Source organism: Neovison vison, chromosome 1 (genome assembly GCF_020171115.1).
Source record: "Neovison vison isolate M4711 chromosome 1, ASM_NN_V1, whole genome shotgun sequence".
NCBI classification, from domain to species: domain Eukaryota; kingdom Metazoa; phylum Chordata; class Mammalia; order Carnivora; family Mustelidae; genus Neogale; species Neogale vison.
The window spans coordinates 72,132,501-72,152,921 of record NC_058091.1 but is presented as its reverse complement, the minus strand read 5'-3'; the positions used below and the strand labels follow the sequence as shown (position 1 = coordinate 72,152,921).

At 34.6% G+C, this 20,421-nt stretch overlaps 1 protein-coding gene and 1 non-coding gene across 2 annotated transcripts in view; one reads left to right on the top strand and one right to left on the bottom strand.

Annotated features, from left to right (window-relative positions):
• Nucleotides 1-20,421, top strand: part of LOC122899760 (60S ribosomal protein L10a-like) — a 95,610-nt gene that overhangs the window by 34,202 nt on the left and 40,987 nt on the right.
• On the bottom strand, nucleotides 3,738-3,901 carry LOC122896733. The gene has a single exon (XR_006382424.1). It is a non-coding gene; the product is annotated as a U1 spliceosomal RNA (small nuclear RNA).

The window sequence follows — 20,421 nt, the reverse complement described above, 5'->3', positions numbered from 1 at the left end:
GGGGGAGAGTTGAGGAGTCTTTCCTGCACCTGCTGGATTTTGATTGCTTTTAAGTCAAAAATAGTGTTGATGCCCAAGTGACCCATGTTGGGACAGCCTACCTTTTGGCCCCTATACTCTACATACAAGGTATTTTTTAATGGAAGCATCCCACTTCAAATTACTAATACCTATGTTAAGATAATAGCAGACACTAAATACAATTAATAAACAAAACATATGTAAAACAAAATTTTGTTGGATTTATGTAACTGAAAGTTTTTTCGCTTAAGTAAGATCCAATACCAGCACTTTCAATTGATAATTCGTCTTGTATCAAGTGATTCATGACCTCAGGCTCCTTTCATCTTATGGTTTCTAACACCCTTTAGAACTTCAAAGTCCTCTGCATTTAGTTGGCAAATAGAAAAAAAAGTGCGCATAAAGCAGAGCTGTTTCTCAGCCTGAGGAGACATCACTTTGACTCACATTACATTGCTGTCACTGCCTAAAGGTGGCAAAGAATTGGAATTGAGGACTTTGGATAGACAATAGACTTCCCATAGTGACTCCTACATTAGTAAAGACAGATCATACATTTTTGTTGACATTTAACCAGTTCTATCACAGAAGGCTTTTGAATGGATAACTAACAGAGGGATTATGAATTTATAAACAAAGCTGATCTCCTATTAGTGTAACTTTATACCACTTTCATAATTAAATAAACTTGATGAGGTATCCATGCCATGGGGATGGAAATGCTATATATTTTGTGCCATTATGAGAAAATTCAATTAAATGACTTGTCTAGGAATATCTATCACTAAAATGTTAACTATATGTTGAATACAATAATTTAATCAATTACATATTTGTCAGAAAATACATACATTTTACCTGAAAGAAATACTTTGGTCTTTAAACCTATCTACAATTTATTTAATTTAATGAGTTAGAGATACCAGAAATAAAGAAAAGGTACTGGTGAGAGTGTTTTATATGTGGATCTCATGTGACTCCTCCTTGAATTCTGCCTGCAAAGCAAAAGAATCCTTATTATACAAACTTTTAAGATTTAAATTAGCCTTTCAAAACTCACTCCTCTTAAATATGGGATGGTATACAACAAATAAAAATGTGCATAATTAAGGAGATTGTGCAGAAATGCTTAATTTCTCAAAATCACTCATACTTTAACACGAAAAGAAACAAATGATAATTATTGTCCTCTCATCTGTGACCCAAGCCCATACCTCCAGAGGAGAGAGATGACTATTTTGACAATGTAAATTCAAACTTACAGGCTATTTGCATATATTAGATACATGCTGCAGTATCAAGCCCAATTAATTGGGGAACATATTTTCTGAGATGCAATAACAATATAGTACTCAGAAATGTGTCTTACAGCATTAAATCTAAATTAAATATCAACTCTTGATTATTCATACTAACCATTTAATACAGAAGAACTACTTTTTAGATTTTAATTTACAAACAGAAACATTTAAAACAATTACATTCATCCATGAATATATTTATTTGCAGCTCAGAATCAAATGAGATGGCTGTTTAGAAACTGCTCAATCTTATATACTGAGCTTATGCCTCCTATTAATTTGCTCAACCCATTTAGCTTTAATGAAAACCTCTCACCAGCTATCCATTTTCAATATCCTTATTAAATTAGTGCTGAAAAATTGTGTCTATAAAGCAAGAGTTCATTCACTTGAATTGAGTTCTTGCTCAAAAGGCACCTTCCGGTATGACATAATAAAGACACCATTAAAAAGTTTTAAACATCATATTAAATGCTAATTAGATCTGATCAAATACATATTAAATTTTTATTGTGGTTCATTTGTCCTTGATTTATTGTTGAATATAGCAGTTGCATTTTTTTATACTTGGTAGTGAATGAATTGATTTAAACTTTATAATAATCATTAAGACTGCAATCAACCTGTTGATTTTTCTTTTGTTTGACACAGGATTTTAATTTGGAGTTCACAATGGAGTTTTCTGAAAAGACACAGTGGATGAAGACCTACCTGTGAGGTATGCATTTATGTATTTATCTGTATATTTATTTATTGAACAAATTTGACATATAACATTATATAAATTTAAGTGTATAGCCTATTATATTGATACACTTATATACTGTAATGACTGTTATAGCAAATCTATCAAATTACATAATTGTAGTGCAATATAATCTATATTCATTATGCTGTGCATTAGATTTTTATTGTTCATATATTATTCATTGCAAGTTTGTACCCTTAAGCCCTATCAATCTTAGATTAAGATTTGCATATAAAGTATATGTAAAAGTATATGTAAGTATCACTTATATTACATATAAGTGATAGTATATAGTATTTGTTTTCTCTGTCTGACTTACCTTGCTTAGTATAATGTGCTCAAGGTCCATCATGTTGTCACAAATAACAAAATATCATTCTTCCTTATGGTTGAATATCTATCTATCTGTCTATCTATAATATGTTATATATAACATATTTTTAATCTATTCATCTGGTGACAGGTGTTCGGGTTTTCATTTTTGACTCTTGTGAATAATGCAATGTAATTGGGAGTGCATATTCCTTGTTGAAATCTTTTGGGTTTATACCCATAAGCACATTGCTGGATCATATGATAGATCTATTTTTAATTTTTTGAGGCAATACCATATTGTTTTTGATAGCTGTTAGACCACTTAACATTCTCACCAACAGTGTATAAAAATTGCTTTTTTTACCACATCCTTGCCAATATTTGTTGTCTCTTGTCTTTTTGATGATAGCCATTTAACAGGTGTGAGGTGATATCTCATTATAATTTTGATTTGCATTTCCTTGTTGATCATTGAAGTTGAACATCTTTTCATGTGCCTGATGGTCATTTTGATGACCTCTTTGGAAAAATGTATATTTAATCATATAATTTCACTCATGTGGAGTTTAATAAACAAAATAGAGGATCATAGGGGAAGTGAGGGAAAAATAAACAATATGAAATCAGAGAGAGAATAAAACCACAAGAGACTCTTAGCTATAGGAAACAAACTGAGGGTTGCTGCAGGGAAGATGTGTCGGGGGATGGGGTAACTGGGTGATGGGCATTAAGGAGGCACTAGATATAATGAGCACTTGGTATTATATGCAACTGATAAATCACTAAACTTTACCTCTGAAACTAATAATACACTATATGTTAATCATTGAATTTGAATTATTCAGTTCAATATTGAATTATTGAATTATTGAATTTAAATAAAATAAAAAATGCCCAAGACCATACTCTAATTTTCAAGAAATATAAAGAAAAGTTTAAAACTTGCTATGTTAGGGGTGCCTGGGTGGCTAGGTGGGTTGGGCCTCTGCTTTAGGCTCTGGTCATGATCCCAGGGTCCTGGGCTCGAGCCCGGCATCGGGCTCTCTGCTCAGCAGGGAGTCTGCTTCCTCCTCTTTCTCTGCCTGCCTCTCTGCCTACTTGTGATTTCTGTCTGTCAAATAAATAAATAAATCTTTAAAACTTGCTGTATTAATACTTAATAATCAGTGATTCACAAAAGAAATGTCAACTTAGTTCTTCTGCCTACCTTTTAATCAGATTTTTTGGGTTTTATGTTGTATGAGTTTTTAAATATGATTTCGATGTTAACTCTTTTTTTTTTCCCCCAGGAGAGGTAAAAAGTGTCTTCATTCAACATATTAAACAGACTCTTTTCTTTAAACAATATACACCAGGGGAAAGCGTGAACACAGTCCCCCACTACCACAAATTATGCAGTCGAGTTTCCCACATTTGGGGAAATCACAGGGGTCAGCACATCCAGAGCGCAATGGATAAGCCTCACCCTGGGAAAACCACCTTTGTGATCATGATACCTCCCCTGCCAGGTAAGTATCTGGATGTTAACTCTTTATATGATAAGCGGTTTGCAAAGCTTTTCTCACATTCTGTAGGTTGTCTTTTCATTTTGTTAATTTTTTAAAAACTAAGTAATTGGTTTATTATAAAAGGATATAACTCAGGAAGAGCTAGATGGAAGAGATGCGGACAGCAAGGTATGTGTTTGTTAATTTTGCTATGCAAAAGCTTTTGAGTTTGATGAGTCCCATTGTTGATTTTTGCTTTTATTTGTGCTTTTGGCGTCATGTTTAAAAATCACTGCCAAGACCAGTAACAATGAATTCTTTCCTGTGTGTGTGTGGTGCGTGTTTGTGTGTGTATGTGTGTATGTGTGTGTGCGTGTGATATTTGTTTTGTCCTCAAGGCTAACACTGGAAAACAATGTGTATATTTCATTACCGGAATCAAAAAAAAAAATTTGATCATTTGTAAAAATTACACAGTACTTGAGGGCAATGACTCTTAGATTTTTTTTATACCTAGACTATAGCTAAATAGTTCCATAGCTCACAGCTTTACTAAGGAAATGAGGGGAAAGCAGGGAGACAGAAATGGAATCTCATTTATACCAGAACCAGGGCGACAAATGAGAAATGCCTTGTAATGGCCTGTCACAAAATCAATCTCCTCTATGAACATAGACTATCTTTCTGTTTGTTTTCCTTAATTTATCTCAGATTACTTTTCAGAATGTAGGACTGGCTTATTTTATCTTGAATGTCTTCCCAAGTATTTATGTTCTTTAATGCCTATGTAAATATATTTTCTTCCTTTCTTCTTTCCTTTCTTCCTTCCTTTTCTTTTAAGTTTTATTTATTTATTTATATTTTATTATTTTTAAAAAATATTTTATTTATTTATTTGACACACAGAGAAATCACAAGTAGGCAGAGAGGCAGGCAGAGACAGATGGGGAAGCAGGCTCTCTGCTGAGCAGAGGATATCTCAGGACCCTGAGATCATGACCTGAGACGAAGGCAGAGGCTTAACCCACCGACCCAACCAGGAGCCCTTAAGTTTCATTTAAATTCTACTTGGTTAACATACAGTGTAATATCTGTTTCAGGAGTAGAATTTAGTGATTCATCACTTATATACAACACCCAGTGCATAAATGTATTTTTGAAAGTTTCTTTTCACGATTGCTTGTTGTTAATATAGAAAAATGGAACTGACTTTTTATATTGACTTTGTATTCCATGACTTTGTTAAGTTCACTTAATCATTATAGTAGTTTGTTTCCTTAATTTAAATTTCTGTATACAGTGATGAAACCTGTGAATAAACATAATTTTACCTCATTTTCTTATCTTTATTTAAAATCTTTTTTTCTTGCCTTATTATACCTCCTAAGACTCCCAGTAAAATTTTGGGTAGAAGTGTTGAAAGTGGGCATCTTTGCCTTATTTCACATATTAAGTGAAAGCATTTGATATTTTACAAAAACAGCTATGGTTTATTGTATGTATCCTTCATCAGATTGAAGTTGTCTTTTATTTATAGTTGCTGTGGATTTTTATTATGAATGGGCATTACATTTTGTCAGTTGTTTTTTCTACATCTATATGATTTTTTGCATCTATGATTATATGGCTTAATTTGTTAATGTGGAATTACATGGATAAATGTTCAAATATTAAACCAACTTTGCATTCTTGTATTAAACCCCAGTTAGTCAGGACATATTATCTTTGTGTATATTCCTAGGTTTGCTAATATTTTGTTAAGGATTTTTGTACCCATATTCATGAAAGATACTGTTCTATAATTTTCTTTGCTTTTAATGTGCATGTTCCAGCAAGGCTTTGGAAACCCTGCACCCCAAAACGCATAAGACTGCATGAATTCTGTTTCACACTCTTCTTTCACTACTACTTTTCAATAAAATTCAAGGAGTTGTGGGACAAATTGTCTAGCACATGAACTTATTTTTTGCATCTTGGGTGCTTCCAGATTTCAGTCCTCTCTGCCAGCATAAACTGTTCTTAAAAGCTAAGCTGGTTTCTCCTCATTTCTGCAATCTTTCCATCTATGACAGACCCACTTATTGCCTATTTGTACCCAGACAAGTCATGTGCCTTCAGACATTGAAGTGGTCTTGGCTTGCTACTTCTCTATGTATGTATAGTTCATTTCTTGCTGGGATTCTACTTCTCAAATCTTCCATGAATCTGTCAACCTTTGATAGTCTCATAAAATATTAGGTACAGGTTTATTATCTTTCACCTTTTCTTGTTGCTACCATGAAAACTATATATTGTTTGACATTCTTCTATATCCTACTCAGAAGCAGAAATTCTTTCAAATATCTTATATTGTGTTTCCTGTTTGCTCAGATACAGAATTATTCTTATTATCTGTTTGTTGATAAACCAGTGTTTTTTTTCCCACTAAACCTTTTCACCATTCAGTCCTGCAGGGGTCCAGCATCTGATTATGACCATAGTCATGTCTCTTATTTTCATCTGTGCCTTAAAATCCAAGACTTTCACTCATTAAAATCAATAAATATGTCATGAAGACTCCTCATTAGGTCTTAGCAGGTTGCCAGTGTTTTCTCTTTTCCTTTCTTCTCTCACTCACTCTCTTAGCAACCATTGGGAATTGCCTTACCCTTGCCCGCTAAACTCTGCTTGTAGATGCTTGTTTTCTATACGTTATCCAAGTGCTCTGTGGTTGGACAGTATTGAGTGTGCTATACTGATGGAAAACATAAGTCACTTCTTAGGCTTTCAGTAGTTCTTAACCTTTAACTCACACAATATGGAAATACTAATTTTCCTCCTCTGAAGCCCACTAGTATGTTTAGTTCTCCTTTTATGACACTTAACATGTTCTGTTCTGTATCATTCTGTATTATGGCTAGTTTGCATGCTTGTCCTACCTGCACTACAAGAATAAAAGTTCAATGAAGGAAGAGATTTTTCCTACATTCTTTAGATCAGTGTGCATGCCTGACACCATACACTGTACGCACTTCTCCCTCAGTGGAGGAACTGATGTATGGAGAGTGTAATAATGTGGATAATTTCCACAAAAAAAAAAGCAAACACATTTCTGTCAGCCAGGTAAAATACTGAAGCTTTTTTTTCCCCATAAGAATAAATCACGTGGCAAGAAGACAATGGATAGTGGTCCTTTTCTCAAATCACTTACCTCGAAGTCATGTTTTTTTTAATACCATGGTTGCCAGATTTACTAAATAATAGTATAATAATAAACATATAGTTAAATTTGAATTTCAGGTAACAAAGAATAATGTTTTAATATAACTATGTCTCAAATTGCAATATTTGCTCACATTTAACTAGGTGTCCCTCTTTTACTTGGCAGTTCTATTCCAATTTACTAGATATCCAGAGTCCCTTTGTTGAACACTTCCTAAGTATAGCTTCCTTGGACTGTAACAAAGATCTCCCCTTGAATCCCACTTCTCTTATAAGGATGGTTTCCTCCGTATTCTTCTTCCTATTTCCCAAGGTGACAATTAGCAAATTGACAAAACTAAGCTGTGTTATAAGTGAATAATAAGGAGTTAATTTTGGAATGTTCAACTCTCATGAAACACGTGCCCAAGCTAATTGTGGTGTTTTAGAGTCAGTATCATAATCCAAAATAGTGATTCTATTAATGGAAATTTCAAACCGAGACAGGTATTTTTAAAAAGCAAAGAAGAAGTTTGTTGTCTTCAAAACAACCTAGTAACATGGCTGTTAATGTTGCCTATGTTAGGAGGAGCACTTCCTCCTTGTTGGGCTCAGTAACATATAGACTTTGTGATTATTGGCTACCTGGTCCTAATAAAATTAAAAACTTTTTTGAGGGGGAGTGTTGTTATTTAAAAATATTTTAACCCACTGAGCCACCCAGGCGCAAGAATTTTCTTGGAATTCTTTAAAATTTCAAATGATCCCTTGCAGTCTAGGTTCTAAAAACTAAGTGAAAATTTATTATAAAAACTCAATTGAAGCCAGTAACTAAACCCACACAATTACTCACATGACCAGTGTGTTTTTTCTCTCCAGATTATATATACTTATTGAATAGCAAAATTTCCTCATTATTAAATTAAGCAGAAAATCAGAACACAAGATACGATACAATTAGAATCAAGAAGAAATAAACTGCTATCTAACAGGTGAATTTTTGCATTTGGACCTAAAGTGAACCTTTTCATTTAGCAATTTAGATTTAGGTTAATTCTCTCTGAAAGTATTATTATTACAAGAGAGGATAAAAAAAGAAATTATGAAATATTTTCAAGTAAAATAAAAAGAATTTTTATGAGTTTTTTTTCATTTAGCAATTTAGATTTAGGTTAATTCTCTCTGAAAGTATTATTATTACAAGAGAGGATAAAAAAAGAAATTATGAAATATTTTCAAGTAAAATAAAAAGAATTTTTATAAGTGTTTTAAGAACACACTTTATTTTTATGGGCTAATAGAGATTCCAAATTATAGCAAAAACAATTTTTATATTGAATATAAGGAAATACTTGTATTTGGAATCTATAAACCAGCAAAGATAGCTGTGGACACTTTTCAGAAGAACATTAATAGTCATCACTCTGGCATGGATATCTTCTTGATGATTTTGTACATTATAAAGCCTCATCTGTGATTCATTTCTTTATAACAAATCCAATGTTAGAGTTAAAAGAGATTATTTTTCCTGTGATCCTCAACCATGTCTCCCCTACTCAACATATTTGATGGAAATGGTGAAAGGTCCCTAGTGGCTGCAAGTTCCGCATCTTTTTAAATTTTATTATTATTATTTTTTTTAGGGCATATATTTGAGCTTATTAGAAACTGACAATTCTCTTTTTTCTTTTCTTTTCTTTTTTTTTTGGAGTAGAATTCAGTGGTTCATCATTAGCATACAACACTGAGTGCTCATGATAACAAGTGCTCTCCTTAATACCTATCACCCGTCTAGCCCATTCTCCACTTACCTCCCTCTGTCAACCCTGTGTTTATTCTCCATCATTGTCTCTTATAGCTTGTATCCCTCTCTCCATGTTTTCTTTTCTCCCTTCCTATATGTTCATCTGTTTTCTTTCTTAAATTCCACTTATGAGTGAGGAGATCATATGTATTTGTCTTTCTCTGATTGACTTATTTCATTTAGCATAATACACTTTAGCTCCATCCACATCTTTGCAAATGGCAAGATTTCATACCTTTTTGGTGGCTGAGTAACATTCCATTGTGCACACTCCCCCCCCCCACACACACATCTTCTTTCACCTTTAACCAGTTGATGGACATTTGGACATTTGGGCTTTCTCCATAGTTTGGCTATTGTTGTTTATGTTGCTATAAACATTGAAATGCTTGTACCCCTTCAAATCAGTATTTTTGTATCCTCTGGGTAAATAACTAGTAGCGCAATTGCTGGATCATAGAGTAGTTCTATTTTTAACGTTTTGAGGAAACTCCATACTGTTCTGCAGAGTGACAGCACCAGTTTGCATTTGCACCAGCAGTGCAAAATTGTCCGCCTTTCTCTGCATCCTCACCAACACCTGTTGATTCCTATGTCATTCATTTTTAGCTATCCTGACAGGTATGAGATCATATCTCATTGGGGTTTGATTTATATTTTCCTGATGATGAGTGATATTGAGCATCTTCTCATGTGTCTGTTAGACATTTAAATGTCTTTTTTGGAAAGTGTCTATTCATGTCTTCTGCCTATTTCTTAACTGAGTTATTCGTTTTTTGGGGGGGTGAGTTTGGTAAGTTCTTTATAAATTTTGGATACTAACCCTTTATCAGATATGCTATTTGCAACTATTTTTTCCCATTCCCTAAGCTGTCTTTTAGTTTTATTGATTGTTTCCTTTGCTGTGCAGAAGTTTTTATATCTTGATGAAGTCCCAATAGTTCATTTTTGCTTTTGTTTCCCTTGCCTGTGGTGATGGGTCTATTAGGAAGTTGCTGCAGCCAAGGTCAAAGAGGTTGCTGCCTGTGTTGTCCTCTAGGATTTTTATGGTTTTCTGTCACATTTAGGTCTTTCATCCATTTTGAGTCTATTTTTGTGTGTGGTGTAAGAAAGTGGTCCAGTTTCATTCTTCTGCATGTTGCTGCCTAGAGTTCCCAACACCATTTGTTAAAGAGACTGTCTTTTTTTCCCATTGGATATTCTTTTTTGCTTTGTCAAAATTAGTTGACCATAGAGTTGAAAGTCCATTTCTGGATTCTTTATTCTATTCCTTTGATCTATATGTCTGTTTTTGTGCCAGCGGTATACTGTCTTGATGACTATAGCTTTGTAATATAGCTTGAAATCTGGAATTATGATGCCTCTGGTTTTGTTTTTCTTTTTTCTTTTACTATCTTTTTTTTTTTAAGATTTTATTTATTTATTTGACACAGAGAGAGAGATCACAAGTAGGCAGAGAGGAAGGCTGAGAGAGAGAGAGAGGAGGAAGCAGGTTCCCTGATGAGCAGAGAACCCAGCGTGGGGCTCAGTCCCAGGACCCTGAGATCATGACCTGAGCCGAAGGCAAAAGCTTTAACCCACTGAGCCACCCCTTGTTTTTCTTTTTTAAAGATTTTATTTATTTATTTGAAAGAGAGAGTGAGTGTGCACACATGTGTGCACAAGCAGCGGGAGAGTTAGTGAGAGGGAGAAAGAGGCAGAGAGAGGTAGATGGAGAAGCAGGCTCCTGGCTGAGCAAGGAGCCCAATGTGGGACTTGATCCCAGGACCCTGGGATCATCTCCTAAACTGAAGGCAAAGGCTTTACCAACTCAACCACCTATGCGCCCTGTTTTTCTTTTTCAGGATTGCTTTGGCTATTTGGGTCTTTTGTGGATCCATACAAATTTTAGGATAGTTTGTTCTAGATCTGTGAAAAGTGCAGTGATATTTTCATGGGGATTAAATTAAAGGTATAGATTGCTTTGGGTAGTATAAATATTTTAACAGTGTTTCTTCTTCTAATCCATGAACATGGAGTGCCTTTCCATTTTTTTGTGTGTGTCCTCTTCAATTTCTTTCATAAATGTCCTATAGTTTATAGGTCTTTTGCTTCTTTAGCTAGATTTATTCTTAAGTATCTTATTGTTTTTGGTCAATTGCAAATGGGATCAATTGTTTCATTTCTTTTTCTGTGGCTTTGCTCTTGGTGTATAGAAATGCAGCAGAATTTTGCACATTGATTTTATAACCTGTGACTTTGCTGAATTCATGAATTAGTTCTAGCAGTTTTTTGGTGGATTCTTTCAGGTTTTCTATGTAAAGTATCATGCCTGCAAATAGTGAAAGTCTGAGTTCTTCCTGGCCAATTTGGATGACTTTTATTTCTTTTTGTTGTCTGATTTCTGAGGCTATGACTTCCAATACTATGTTAAATAGTAATGGTAAGAGTGGACATATTTGTCTTATTCCTGACCATAGGGGAAAAGCTCTCAGTATTTCCCCACAGAAGATGACATTAATTGTGAGTCTTTCATATATGGCCTTTATGATGTTGAGGTATGTTTCATCTATCTCTACTTTGTTGGGGGCAAGTTCATCAACTTAGTGAAAGACTGAGAGACTACAGAGAGGCATGGCTAGTTTGATTGAGTTCTCTAAAAAATTCTGATATCATTTTCCTCCCTTAAGGATCTTGTTTTTGGGGCACGTGTGTGGCTAAGTGGGTTAAAGCCTCTGCCTTTGGTTCAGCTCATGATCCTAGTGTCCTGGGATCAAGCCCCACGTTGGGCTCTGCTCCATAGGGAGCCTGCTTCCTCCTCTCTCTGCCTGCCTCTCTACTTACTTGTGATCTCTGTCAAATAGGGTCCTGGGATGAAATCCCGCATCGGGCTCTTTGCTCAGCGGGGAGCCTGCTTCCCTCTCTCTCTCTCCGCCTGCCTCTCTGTCTGCTTGTGATCTCTCTCTGTCAAATAAATAAATAAATAAAAATCTTAAAAATAAAATAAAATAAAATCTTAAAAAAAAGATCTTGTTTCTAATGTAATTTTTTTTAATGAAGCAATTGAGTTGTCTAACAATGTCTAGAAAATTAGGCAAGAAGTTAGAATTGGAACCCATGTCTCTCATTTTCAAATGTAGAGCACTTACTAATGTATCATGTTTTAATGCACCCCTCTTAAAATTATCTTAGTGTCAGTAATGATTTATCACTTCAGTTCACAAATACCTATGGATTCTTTAACCTCTTTTAAAAAAACAAACAAACCTGATTTACCTTAACTCTTATAAAACAGAAGGTCTCTGGCAAGAAATACTCAAATATGAATTGCCGAGTTATTCTGAGTTTGAAGCTTCCTGACAAACCTGGAGGTGTCAATACAGTTTTAACAGTCTTTAAGCAGATTTTATCTTCTTTTATCATTTTAGGTTTTGAACATATTGTTAGAATTTTAATCAAAGATGAAAAATGTCAGAGCTCTTGCCCCAATGACTAATTTTGATTAACTCATCCAACCAGTCTGGTTTGCATTTCCATACTGTGGTTTCACTTATTTCATAAATTCAGACAGTACTATAACTAGAAGGATAATTTTAGGGGACAGCAGACAGTGAGGATTACATTACTTTTCTGGTGCTAAGCACAAGTAGGTGACAAGAGGCATCCTTACACAGCTGCAATCTTTCAGTGCCTGCTCCAGGTACCTGCTTCTTGGATGAATCTCTAGGAGCTTCAATTCACAAGCAATTGAGTTGGATCAAAATGAATCTTTCTTTCATTCATATACTCACCATGTGAATTCTCTCATGTCCTTCAGTTTAATGTCTGAGCTTTGAGTGATACTCTGTTATGTCTTTAACTTCATTTTTATCTCCTAAATTTGTATGTACGTAAATGCTTATCAGATTATATTCTTTTAGTAGAGACTCATTCATTATTAAAATAAAAAATCACTGAGTGCTTATTATGTGCTAGACACCCTCGGTCTTAGGCACAGAGCAGTCAATAAGACAAAATCTTTGTTCTCATGAAACTTATAGTCTGGTTGAAGCTTAGAATTTTATACCGTAGTTGGTAAAGATTTTAGGTACACACACATGCACACATATATCACATATATATTTCTATAAACATATATATGCATGTCTACATACATGTGGATGTATATATATGTGTGTGTTTGGTGATACATGCTATGAAAAATAAAGTGAGTAAGGGGACAGAGAAATTCACAAGGATACTATTTTAATTGGTCAGAGAAAGCTTCCCTGATGAAGTAGCACTTCAGCAGAAATATAGATTAAGTGAAGGAGTAAGCCAGAGTGATAGTCAAAGGAAGAGTATTTCAGGCCTAGAGAGGAGCTTGCTTTGACTGAATGACGGTTTAGAAAGTAGGAGTGTGGCTGAAACAGTGTGAGTGTAGACTATGAAGAGATGAAGTATGAGATGTGAAGAGCCAGGTCATTTGGGGCCTTTATGGCCTTAATAATGTTTTTGGGTTTTATTCTTATTCATTGGCCATATACTGTAAGGTTTTACGTTGAGGAAGAACATAATCTGGTTTATGTTTTAAAAAATGTAATGTATGTGGTATAAAGAATAGACTGTAGTGTAATTAGCATAGAATCAGAAAGACAAATTCGGAGGCTGTCAAAATAATACAGGCAAAAAATGATGGTACTTGGACCCATACAAGATCTGCAGAGGAGTCAGATTTTCAGTGTATTTCCTAGATAGAACCAATAGGCTCTGCTGATGTCTTGGGGATGAAATCCAAGAGGAAGAAGGACAAAGACAACTTCATGATTTTAGCCCAAGATTCCCAAAGAATAGACATAGTCATTTTATTGAGAGGTAAAAATAGTATTAGGTAAGTAATGATTTCTAGAACCTTTCTTAGTAGATTAACAGTTCCTGCTGGATGTAAGTAAAAATGCTTCCAAAAGACTGAATTGGTTGAATACCTCTTTATGTTAATTCCTGAGTATTTTTCACCTTTGCTAATGAAACCTCAGGTTGGCAGCCAAGATAAAAATGATTGGTGGAGCCATTAGGGAAATATTCACAGAGGCTAACAACTATCTTGCTTGACAGGTAGAAACAATGACTACTTAAGTGGCTTTAGGGACTGGGAGAGACCTAAAAAAAAAAAAAAAGAAGAATGTCAATCTTACCACAGAATTCATTACTTCATTATCTATTTGCTAATATGAAAGAAATTGGGGAGGTTCCCCACCTTCTCTAGTAGGATTTTATATCAATACTAAATGTTTAAATGCTAGAAATGAAATCAATTTAATTTTTACTTTTTAATTAGCAGGAGAATATTTGTTGTTCATTCAGTCCTGAAAGTAGAAAGGAGAAATCTAGGAATAGTAGATCACTGGTGATAATCAGACTGACAGAAAAATAATTATTAGACAAACAGCATGACTAGAAAAAGATACTTAACAGAAAATTAAAAATAATGTTTAAAATTATTCTTCAAATTTGTAAAATGGACTTTTTCTCATCTGGATGTATGCTTTTTGATATGTATGTCTGCATTTCATAAAATCCAGGACTTTTTTTTTTTTGCTAGGGGAAAAGATGATTTTCAAATGCATGTAGTAATTTAAAAAATACAATAGTGTACCAAAATTCAAACATTTCCAGTTTTGATACAATATTTTGTGTACTATATTAATATCCTACATGAGGGGCTCTAATAGCAAGCTCTTATTTTTCTGAAAGAATGGTGTTATGCTATCAGATATTTGAAAACAAATCTACCACCTATTTAAGAAAAAAAGCCACAAATCAAGAATTTCCAGCTTCTTAAAAGCAGGAATGTCTCCAAAAAATTTTTTTAATGTTATTTTAAACTCATTTGTGAAATCTCTATTTTTTCACTGAGAATTTATCACTTACTCAGTTCACATTGTTACCAGAAAGCAGTACTGTTCTCTTTGAGCTACAAACGATTATTTCTTTTGCACCATGTGGAATGCCCTGCTGCTTTTGAAACCTTTACCATGACTCTTAGCCATATTCCTCAGTGCTTTCGTGATCAGGCTTTCCAGTGTTTCCTTTCCATTCACTGAGTGGATGACAGTTTTTAGCTTTATGCTGTAGTACCTGGTGATTGCAGCAAACGTGGGTGATTTTTGCAGTACCTCTGTTTTTTAATGTTCTCATCTCTACTTTTCTTCATTTCCCTCAAATATCCTAGACATTTATACCTTCCAGGACTTACCCATCTCTTAATATTCAGTCCCAAATTCCAGTTTCTGTCCATAGTCTCTTCTCATTGAGCCCCTCCAGCATACCTTTTCTTTGCCTTCCCTGAGATCTCCCACATTTGGACCTTTTATTTTTCCTTCACTGCCTGCTCCTGCCTTCAAGTGCATTCTTAGTGCAGATAGCTTGGTGATTATTCATGGTCTTTTAAATACTTTTATCTTATATCAAATTCTTCTTGCACCCTATTTGCTGGATGAACCAACCATATGCCTTAGGAATCCTGGCTATAAGAAACAGAAATTTCTGTCTGGATCACTACAGCAGAAAATAATTTATTGAAAGAATACTGAATAGCTTACAAATTAGTGGGACAGAAAATGGGTGGGCACTGGTGGAGATTCTAAAATGAGCTCTCAAGCAAGGGCAGGTTACAGGGACATCTGATTAGGATGCTGATGGGGTTCAGGACATGCTATCCCAAAATAAGCAAGATGGCAAACAAATACCTTAAACTGAAGAAGACTGAGAAACAGGGAGGTCTTTCTGAACCTTCTACCTATTGCCTTTCTTTCCTGAAAACAGGAGATAAATTTTACATGTGAAAGGTACCCTCCCAGTAGTAGAAGAGAGACATTTTATCACCAGATAGAATTTAGGCTGGCAAGATATCTGTATAACAAAACTTGTTAAACTAAGTCTTATCTTCCTAGTTACATCTTCACCATTTACTACCCTTAGGCCAATCTCTTTTGTCCTGTGAATTCATCACAAATTTATTGTTTCTTTGTTTAAAAGGTATAAAACCTTCCTGCTTTGTTAATTTCTTCAGGTCTTCATTCTCTTGTGAAGGATCCCACCTGATGTAGGAAGGCTCCCAAGTGATATAGGATGTTAGGATTCAAAGCCAATGTCCAAGAAAGAATTCTTGAGATGTCTTTGGTGCAAAAAAGTGATTTTATAAAAGCATGGAGACAGGACCCTTGATAAGAAGGAGTTGCACTGGGGTCAGGAGGAATGGCGCATTATAAACATTTAAGTTGGGAGGGGATTAGGATAGCTTTAAGTCTCTAAGGAATTTTGAAAGCAAAGTTTCCAGGACCTTGAGGGAGCTAGTTATTGTTGGGAAGATGTCATTTATTATTGTCTAATAAAACCTGAGTCATGAGACCCTTCATATTTATATCAGTGGGTCATATGCTTGGGGGATGATTGCTGAAATGTATCTTGGGGGATAGAGTTAAAGGAGGTTTATAGAAATAAAGGATCCTGGAGGTTGGGCTAAAATTGCCTTCTGCCCTTAGCAAAATATTAACATCGAGGCAGCTGAGTTCCTAAAGGAATGCCTCTGTGCCTATTTCAAGGACTTGTCAAAGGGCTATAAGTAGTAAGGAAATATTACCATTTTTCTTCTGTCTTTGTTTCCTACATCATCATATACATGTACAAATTTAGTAATGTAAAAATTTAGTAAAATTTGAATGCTTTCCTCCTATTAATCTGTCTTTGTTAGTGTAAATCTCGGACCCAGCCAGACCTTAAGCCAGCCAGACCAGACCTTAAGGTGGTTGAAGATAACTTTTCCTCCCCTACAATGTTGACTTCGAAACTGCCAGCCACACTGATGTGACTGCCTCTGAATAGTGCTGCTATAGTACCCCAATATTGATACTGGTGCATTATCAGAGGTGTGTTGCTGCTATACACAATTTCTAACCTGGATTTAAGCCTTTGCATCACTTACTCAAGATTCAAAGTCTCAGATGGAAGAGTATGTTAGAATTGATATAGTTTTGAGTAGTATTAGAGCTGGGTTCCAGAGCTAATGGCCAAGAAAGAATTCTTGAGACATTTTTGGAGCAAAAAGGTGATTTTATTAAGGCACAGGGACAGGACCCATGGGCAGAAAGAGCTATTGCACTAGGGTTGTGAGGAATGGTTGATTATATACATAGGGGTTGGGGGAGGTGAGGATAAAAGGAGGTGTCCAAAAGGGCTTTTCATATGCTCAGAATACTGCAGGCTCATTATCTTCACGTTAAAATTGTTTTTCCTTCTAGTAAGGGATTAACAATAAGACAGTTGGGAGCTTCCTGGAGAAATATTTTATTCTGTCTATTTCAAGTATTTGTCAGTAGGCTGCAAGTTATAAGAAAATTAATTTTATTTAAATTCCCTTCTGCCTTTGTTTCCCACATCAGAGTGACCCTGGTTCAAATGTTTATATTCTGATTTTAAGAGTGGTAAATACGAAGCTCTTTCTTTCATCTTTATCTTTTGTAGTGGGAGGTGAGGCAGGACATCCTATCAACTACACAAAATGAGTATTTTCTCCCAAATAGTAAATAAAAGTGTTTGGAAGCCAGATGACCAAGACCTGACGTACCAAGTTAATGTTAATCCAATTGGCTTCCTCATTGCACCTGTATATGGTCAACTGAGCACTATTAGAGATAATTATATAGTCATAAATTCATATTATTTAATCACAATAGACCCCAACCACTTCCTAAATAATACCGATTCCTTATCATTTCTTTCTTCTGTTTTCCATGACAGTATTGCATATTTTCTCCTTCTAGTCCTTTCTTCTCTTATTCTCAGGAGTTGTTGTCATTGTTTTCTTTAGAGAAAAAAGTAGAAGTTCAAGAAAGTATCCTTTCAGTGTCCTGCCACCATGCCAACAAATTAATCTTGTTATACTCATATTTTCTTTCTTCCTTCATCTCAGTTGTTAATCTTCCTACCTGTGCTCTAAATTCCCTACCTCTATCTCTCCTTTTCCCACTTTTGCGGGTTCTCCATTTGGTTGATTATTTACCTTGCTATCAACTTTTCCTTTTTTTTTTTTTTAACTTATTGTGACATTTAGTACTTATATGACATTTAGTACTTCAAATTATTAACATTGAAAAGAAAAAGTTTTCTTTAACCTATATGGCTTAAGCTACTTCTATATCTTACTCAATGATGTTTGAAAGCTTTTCTATAGTTGTCCTGAAAGAATGCCTTCTTATGGGTGGTTATTTCTGGAACAATTTTGTTGGAATCAGATGCAAATTTGAATTGAGCAGTTTGCAGAATTATAAGGTAACTAAACATACAGACTTTCTAAGTAACCTGATATGATTTTGATGTTAATAAGGAAGGAATAGGTCCTGGGACTTGGTTGACTAAAAAGGAGTGTTTTAGATACTCCCTTGCCAATGAAGAGCTCCTTTTTTCTTGTTCCAAGAAGACCAGCCTCTTCTTTCTTCAGTCCCTTATAATATTCTCATCTATGTCAGTTGCTGGAAATGGAATATGAATTTCCTCACCCTCTATTGATTTTCTGTCATTACAAATAGCTTCAAATTTAGTGACTTAAGACAATATAAATGTATTGTCTTACATTTTTCTAGGTTGGAAGTTTAAGCTGGGTCTTGCTAAGTTAAAATAAAAGTTTTCAGTAGGTTCTAGGAGGGAATCTATTTCTTTGCTTTGCCCAGCTTCTAGAGGCTGCTTACCTTTCTTGGTTCATGGTCTATTTCTTCCATCTTTAAAACAAGCAATGGGGTCAAATCCTTCTCACATTCCAACACACTGACCTCCTCTTCTTACACTCTCTTCTACTTTTAAAGAACTTTATGATTACATTGAATTCACTGGAATAACTGAGAACTATCTTGTCAATATCCTTAGCTTAATTATATCTGAAAAATCTTTTTCCATTTAAAGCAACATATGCATGAGTTTCTGGGAATTAGGACAGGGCACCATTGGTCATCATTATCCTAATAATGACAAGACCACAGTATCCACCTCAAATACTCAACTACTTATTGCCACAGGACCCATAACTATGGTCATTTATTAGCAGGCTTCAGGGTGGTAGGTAGAAAGAATAGGGAGGAAATAGCTCATTTACAAAAAACAGCAAGTTTTTTATATACATATTGTAGATACCTAAGGGATAGATTTGGGAATTCATTATAGTGTTAAATGAAGGATGACAAAATGTAACACTAGATTGGACCAATTTTTTGAAGTGGATAACTTACTAGATATTCTAGATTTTATATGTTAACTTGAGCAGCAGTTAATAGCTTTAATAATTTGTTTTGCTGGTGATGGAAACTTTGACTGAGAGTTGACATCCATAACTTCCCTAGTATAATGTAAAGGAAGGAATCTTAAAGTCTAAGCAAATAGGAGTGTTGGAATATTTATCATGCATGCCAGTATATTGCCTTTCCATTATATATTCTAAAGAGACCAAAGGATTCTTGCTTAACTAAGGTATTGAACACCAGTGTCCTTGAAAGCCCTGTGGTGACTGTCTTCTGTAGTCTAGTCATGACGACAGAATATGCTGCCAGTGAGTTGGTTCCCTGATTTTATTAGGGATGATGGGATCCAGAGTGACAGAAGCTAAGTGTCAAAGCTTAAATAGGATCAAAAATAACGTATGTACTTTTACAGCAATGGGCAGTATGAATGAGGTGGTAATTGAATATTTTGACCCACAGGAATCTCTGGAGAAAGATATTTTTAAAAAATGATGTCTATCAAAGATGCATTTAACTCATTATTGATGCAACAACAGTATGCTAAAGCTGATTAAAAAAATTGTAGGGTAGATAGAATTATTTATAGCTACAGAAAGAAAAAATGCTAGATTAAGATTTCTAAATGACATAAAAAAATTTTAATGCCCTACCCGGTATATAACGTTTTCTATGGTATAAAATCATTTGCATTTCTATAGGACAAAATTAATCTGCATTGCTATAGAAACAGAATCATCTGCATCATTATGAGTTTTCTCCTCACCGACTGGTACACTTACAGAGTTGTAAAATACTATAATCAAACCTACATGTCCCTACGGGTTAGATAATCCTAGTTAGATAAACCTGCTACATAATACTCTACTGTGACATTGAAAGGACATACAATCATCCAATTGCTTATTTCCAAGTTTTGGATTTTTGTTTTACTTAACAGTTCTTTCTTTTTGTACACAAATTCCTTCACCCCTGGCCACAGTCAATAACTGATGCTTTTTGTCACTTATATAAAAAGATTTAACTTGCATAGAGTCATATACAATCTATTCTTTGGATCTTTTGCTTAGTATAAAATTGTTGGGCTATATATCTTTTAGTATCTATCAGAAGTTCATTATTTTAGTTGTTGTTGAGTCATATTCTATTACATGGATATACTAAAATTTGTTTATCCATTTATCTGCCAATGGGCTTCTTGTGTCCTTCAGTTTATAGCTATTTTGAATGAAGCTATTAAGAATCTTCTAACACAATCCTTTCTGTGAACATATGTTTCATCCCAGTTGGGTAAATAACAATGGATAGAATCAATAAGTTG